This window comes from Drosophila innubila, assembly GCF_004354385.1.
Source record: "Drosophila innubila isolate TH190305 chromosome 2L unlocalized genomic scaffold, UK_Dinn_1.0 4_B_2L, whole genome shotgun sequence".
NCBI lineage: Eukaryota > Metazoa > Arthropoda > Insecta > Diptera > Drosophilidae > Drosophila > Drosophila innubila.
Window position 1 is genome coordinate 6,852,568 of NW_022995372.1, and position 6,816 is coordinate 6,859,383.

General features: G+C 30.8%; 1 protein-coding gene across 2 annotated transcripts in view; it reads right to left on the reverse strand.

The window, feature by feature from the left end:
• Positions 1-6,816, reverse strand: part of LOC117779518 (serine-rich adhesin for platelets) — a 73,298-nt gene that overhangs the window by 65,199 nt on the left and 1,283 nt on the right. The window lies entirely within an intron of this gene.

Here is a 6,816-nt window from a genome sequence, read left to right on the forward strand (position 1 = left end):
TAACTGCCTCTTTGTTCCGCTTGTAAACTATTGCTATTTGCATTGATATCCATAACAAACTGCGACTTATAAATATTTGCAAGGCTTTTATTTGCGTCTGTTTATTATTCAAATCAGGTGAAATTTTTACCTTTCATCAACAAATTGCGTAATTTTGGATTCGAAATTGTGTTAAATTTATGAATTTTGTGCTACAAAAAATACACACATTTTAATGCTATTTTTGTAAGCATTTCCGTTTCGATATTTCTGATGAATTTGTTTATCCAAGTGCTACTGATTGGAAGTGATTTAATTTATATAATCTGCTTTTGTATTTTAACAATGAAATTTTGTGCTTGTAAACTGCAAAAATCAATTTTAGCTAATTTACATTTTTCGAGTTTATAATTCATTATAATTATCAATATTGTTCTCAATTTATTATTATTAGAATCTGCTTAAATTACGAATTTTATCTGAGGCAATTTGAGATTCGACTGAACTCATAACTATACAAAAGAAGAAACAAATAACCAATCCAGTTTGGCTTGTGGTTCATAAATTCTTCGTCATATAAAAAGATGTATTCTAATTAACCGGCAGATGGCAGCTAATTCAATGCATATTTATGAACTTCAAGAAAATTTAAATTCTCCAGCCGCGAAATGTATACAAAATTGTATATTAAAAATGTAAACAAAAGGTGAAACAAATATTTAAAAAAAAATACAAATAAAATTCAAATCGTTGACGTGAATGCTGGGAGCTACTTTTGTACCTTTGGGCAAAAACACGTTTGCTATTTGATTTTTCTCTACTCTTCACTTTGGCTTTTTACAGTTCAACGCTATTAAAAGTGACGCTTCGGGTACAAAGGAAGTGGAAAGCTTTAAGGGGGAATGTGCGTTCAACTTGTTACGGTTTTTAAATTTTTCACGCATTTAGCAAAAGGCATTAAAAAAAACTTAAATTTCTGGCCTGAAAATATTGCATAATATGTCATTAAGTTTTAAAAACAACAACAAACTGTACATGAAAATATTATTTAAGATAAAAAAGCGAGTTGTATTTTTAATTGCAACAGCGAGCTTGCAATTTTTTTGTGGGCGTTCAATAGTTGCTGTGTGCATGTGACAGTTGGGTACCATAGACTGGAGTTTAGATTAACATGCACACATATTAAAGAAGTTGAAGGCATAAATTAATAATAAACGAAACCTTTAAAAATGTTAGCCCCAATAAATGTTATCTAATTTTAAGTACGTTATTAGATAGAATACAAAAAAAAGCTGGGGGAGAAGAGATAATTCTATTTCACGGTCACTTTAAATAATATTATTTCTATTTTTTGTACTTTTATTACAGTTTTTTGACCTTTACAGACGGTGTATTAATGAAGTTCTTTTACTACATATAAAATATGATAAGCCTTATTAAAACGGAGGTTATATTTGGAGTACTTCGATAAGATAGAGAGCAAAGAATTTACAATTATAAACTCAGATAGCAACAATTGTAGTTGGGGTTTCTTTTTAATAATATTTTATTAAATTACAGAGCATCCGCTATTGAACATTGTCAGTTCTTTTTCTGTTTTTCTGTTTTTTTTTGTCAGTTGGAACAGTTTGTCCGTATTTTATCAACGTTGAGCGTGTTGACAGCTCTCGTGACACTTGTCAAAACAGCGCAACGAGTATTTTCCACCATGGCCTGGGCCTGCGACTGTTGCCTCAATTTATTTACAGCTGTGCTCTCTGCATATGACATGAAAACAGGGCAAGAAGCCATCGCAACAGGCACACTCAACACACACACACACACTCTAATTTGCGTGTTGATAGATAACTTTATTAGCATTCAATGTCTTGTCATAAACATCAGCTTTTAGCATCGGCTTCAGTTTCAGCATTTTCAATTGAGTTCGAGTATGATAAGCAACATTTATTATTATTAATAACTCAAACGACATTTTATGGCTAGTTTATCTGGCCGTCACGATCATTAACATTAAAGAGACAGCATCATTCAAAAGGTCAAAGTCATAAAGACTCCAAGATAGACAAAGAAAGGGAGATGTATGCAAAATGATTTATTTACATTTATATGTTTGTACACCTAACAAAAACCTATTTAAAACAATTTATGGAATTTTTATATAGAAGACTTGAAATTACCGATGCAATTGATTAAGGAACTTTTATTCAAAAAGTTATATAAGATAAATGGAGTGTGTGTATAGACGCATTAGCATTTTAAGAAAATTTTTGAACTACAACTTCAGTTAATATATAATAAACATATTTAAAATAATTGATAATTTACTATTATATTTCGTTCAAAAACATATTAATGTTGTAATATAAGCATTAAAATTTCATTATTTTTAAGATTTTACTCCATTATTCCTTTAAATACGTCTATTGGTTTTTAAGACAGATGCAGATTTTATATAAAATATTTTATCAATAGCATTTTATTATTATTATCATTATTATTATTTATTTTTGATATTATTTTATTAATTCATTTTTCAGTATGCAATTTTAATTTTAATTTTTCTCAATTATCAATATTTTTCTCTTCTCTTCTTCTTAGATTGCTCAAAATAGAGAGATTATTTCGCAACTATACTATTTTCCCAAGATACCTTATTATATTTGCATTATGCAAATAACTTAAGAAATTCCAAATTTGTTGCTTCACAGACATTGTGTATTGTCTTGTCATAAGAGACGTCTCATTTCTGCATTTCAATTTCTTACAGTGTATAGTTACATTCTCTTATCTCGGTATGACCATCGCATAAGCGGCTTCTATTTTATGACCAGGCAAAAAGAAAAACAACACACCACAAAGTTTCACAAACTTGTGTTAATGAAGCGCTTACATTGCATAAATTTTCAGCTTGGGATTTGGTATTGAAAACTTTCAATTCTACTTGGCTGATGATCTTCTTTCACAGTCAATTATTTCAAGTCAAAATCAATATTAGCATTGATTCTGCGTGTTTCACCGTGTTTCCTAATTGTTGTTCTGTTTCTTCTAGTGACCTTGTTCAAATTTATGGCATTCTTTATGCTCATGTATCTCACAGTTTTGTTTCGTTCGTTCGCTCGTTTGTTTTTCTGTCCTTTTTGTTTATCTACAACTAACACGTTGGCTCCATGCTCCAAACGCTGATAACATGTGTTACACATCAGCCCCAAAACTGAGACCCCGGCCAAGCCCTACAAACACAGCAATTAGTGTGCTGTGCTTTTGGTCAGTTTATATTTGGTTTTTACTTGGGCTTTAGTCAGCATTTATGTTTCCGTATCGAAGTCGACTTTGAGTTATGTAAGTCTTTAATGGATTTGCTATTCGTGTGGTCGTTTTCCATTTATTAAATGGCTAAATTAAGTGAAAAATACTTCGAACATCACATAAATTGATAAAAAAAAATAATTTATAATAATTGTAATAATAATGTTAAAGTCCACTTATTTGAGTGTCTATAAATAGTACCCAAAACGCATTTCTCGAGTCTCTCTGGCTTATCTCATGCAGCCTGAAGGTCAAATGTGAATATTATCTCACTCACTGAATCATTTGTTTTTGCAGCTTTGAGTTAAGCATAGGCAACAAAAACGTTTATACTATTTGTACTTAGAAATGATCTCATGTTGTAAATTACAATGAACTTCCAGCTATTTTGGTTATTTAATTTTAAGATACACCTTTAAATAACTTAATATTTAATTACAACCTCACAAAATAAATAAATTCTATTAGTTCTACTCAATTCAAATATGTAGTTTATTTTACCCAAAGTAGATAATGTCTTCAACATGTTTCACATAAACATGCTCAACCTTACGTAACACGCAAATCCGCAGAAGTGCGCTGAGTACCTACAAATCCATTTACATTGCTGCAGATACAGATACATTGATACACACATTTCAGCGTACAACAACTCACTTGACTTGAGCTTGAGCTTGGGCGTTTTTCACACACTTCGTCACAAAAAAAAAAAATAAAAAATAGAAAAAAAAAAGTATTGCGCACACTTCAAGATACATTCACATCCATTCAGAGTTCGTGCAGCTGTTGTTGTTATTGTTATTGTTGTTGCCGGCATTTGAAAAAAATCTTCTCGCACTTACATTCCAAATGTGACACACAAACACACACACTCACAAATAATTATTTGTGATTTGTTGTTGTAATTGACGGCTGTTTTGCGTTTGTTGTATTTGTTATTGTGGTTTGCAATGTAAGCAAAGTAAGCAGCTTTAAATAAGCTCAATATGCATCTCTTGAAGCCTAGCAAATAATGGGAGTGCTTAAGAGGCAAGAGTGTGTCGGTATTTTGGTACAACTTTAATTGAAAACAACTAAATACATTATATTTTTAGTTGTTAATTTGTTTAATTTAATGCTTAATTGAATACTTAGCTATGAGCCAATAGTGTGCCCAATTTTCTCTAGCATTCGAATAGAAATAACAGATTCAGCTATTTATCAACAATAAGCAAAATGTATTTTTTTTTTCTATAATAAAGTGGAAAAAATTGTTTGAAAATTTGCTTGCCAAAGCTTTGAACGGCATACTAAACTTGAGCTCAGTCAAATGCATCTCACAATCGTAAAATAAAATACCTAGCACACAAGTAAAAAAAGGCTTTTATCTAATGAATTTTAATGGCGATTATAAATATATATACAGCTTGTTATCGCCGAGAGTTCAAATTAAAAGAGAGGCAAATAAAAAAAGAGAAGTCAGATTATAAGATTTGTTGATTATTGTTGTTTTTTTATTAACAGCATTTATCATCACGTTGTTTTTTATTTCTCAGCATTAACGATGTTGCAACTCTAAGTAGTAACAAAAATATAATGAAAAACGTTTATAAAAAACAAAATACAAAAACTAATAGACAAAACGACGGCCGTAGTCATAGAATTAATTAAACTTATTCCTTTGCCTATTTCACAGAGTTTTAAGCAATTTTTTAGTTGAGCTGCTACCAAAAAAAAAAAACGAGGAATAAAAGAAAAAACAACACAAAGTTCAGTGGTATTAATTTTGGTAGCTTTGTTCTGTATTTTCCTCCCTCTCTCTCTCAAACTTTTCGTCTTTTTCACACAGTTTTATGTGAGTTTTGTATTAATTTGTATAGTGAGCATACGACCCTTGAGCCGGAACGGAGAACGAGACCGTTTGCCAGTTCACATGACAAAACAAAAGTTAGCTCAACTCATGTGTGAGTCTCATTTTTAATGCCAAAAAATTGCTGCGAAATTAAGCTCAACGCACATACACCGCACCGTTCCCCTAAACCGACCTAGGTGCCCCTTTCTCTGCCCTCCCAACCCCTCATTTGTCTAGTTTAAATGTTAAGCGCCCCCTCGACAAATGATGTTTAATATACACGACACGGGTCCAATAAATTGCACAAGTTGCCGTTGCTTTGCTTGCCTACCTATCTCTCTCACATACTATTTTTCGCTCTTTCTCACTTAACTCGTAAGTTGTTGACTTTTGGGACATATTTCTCAGATGTCAGTTGGAGGGATGGGTTTGTCTCCTAATTGTGGTTAGTTTGTTGTGACATTCGCATATTCGCAGGAAGATCCACACCCCGAATGAAATCTGACGTCAACTAAATAAATAATGAACAATTTCTGAAATGTGTTTCCGTTGCTTTATGGCTATCACTGTACATGGCCGAGTTATGCTATAAAGTCAGTTGGCACAGATTTTAGCATTTGTTTTATGTTAGAAACAGAGATTGCAATTTCCAGCTCAACTTTTTAATGCTGAAATCAATGGGAGGTAAAAAAAAAAAAGATTTGCTTACTGACATTATATTATTCCGGAAATAATAAATATATATTGTTTAATATCTATCGTCAACTTATAAAACAAATCTCCCTCACATAAAATTCCAATTAAATGTTCACTTCATTGAATTGTAAATAATTTGAATGTTAATTATATTTGTAAATTATGTTGTGCGATCACTTTACTCAACACTCTCAACTGTGACCCTGAACTCAATTAAATTAATGTACTAAAATGTGCTGAATAACCTTATCGTTCTCAGGTGAACGATGGCTATTAACAGCGAGTTTGATAGCCATATAAAAAGTATGTGGAACACAAGAAATCAATCAAGACGCCAACGCTGCATTTGATAAGTCGTCTTCTTATCATTTTTGATAGGCCAGGCATTCAGCTGATAAACATATAAGATAAGTGAAAAATTTTTAAATTTGGTAAAAATGATGCTATTGGCATATTGCAAAAATTATTGGGGTGTGTGCCGATAGACTTGCATGTGAAAAATGTTTCAGAATAAAAATCATATAAAAAAAAATCAAAACTAAAAAAATTTTTAGACATTTTTTTCTTGTATTTTTGGTTATAATTTCATTGCTATTTTCTTAACTGAAATAAAGAACAAATGTAATGATTCAAGAATCAACCAACAACTTTAAAAATATTTTTTAATAAAAAAAAGTTGAAATTAAATCAAATAAAATTAAAGAAAGCACATAACCTTTAAAAATAGATATTTTGTTCGGTAAAAATCTTCAGCATTAATACTTAAAAAAAATTGTCATTTAAGTCTTAATCTATGTTGATATAACTTTTTTATCTCAAATACAAAATATTCAGTATTAAAAATTTTCAATTTTGTATTTCTATTTTCATAAGCTACAATCTTTTGGGCGTCAGTACAACTGTTTCAAACAAAAAAAATGAAGACAGATATTCTGGAAAATTGAATTTCATACTTTGTCTGTACTTAAGCTACGAGCTTTTGACATTGTAACTGTTGCACTTAC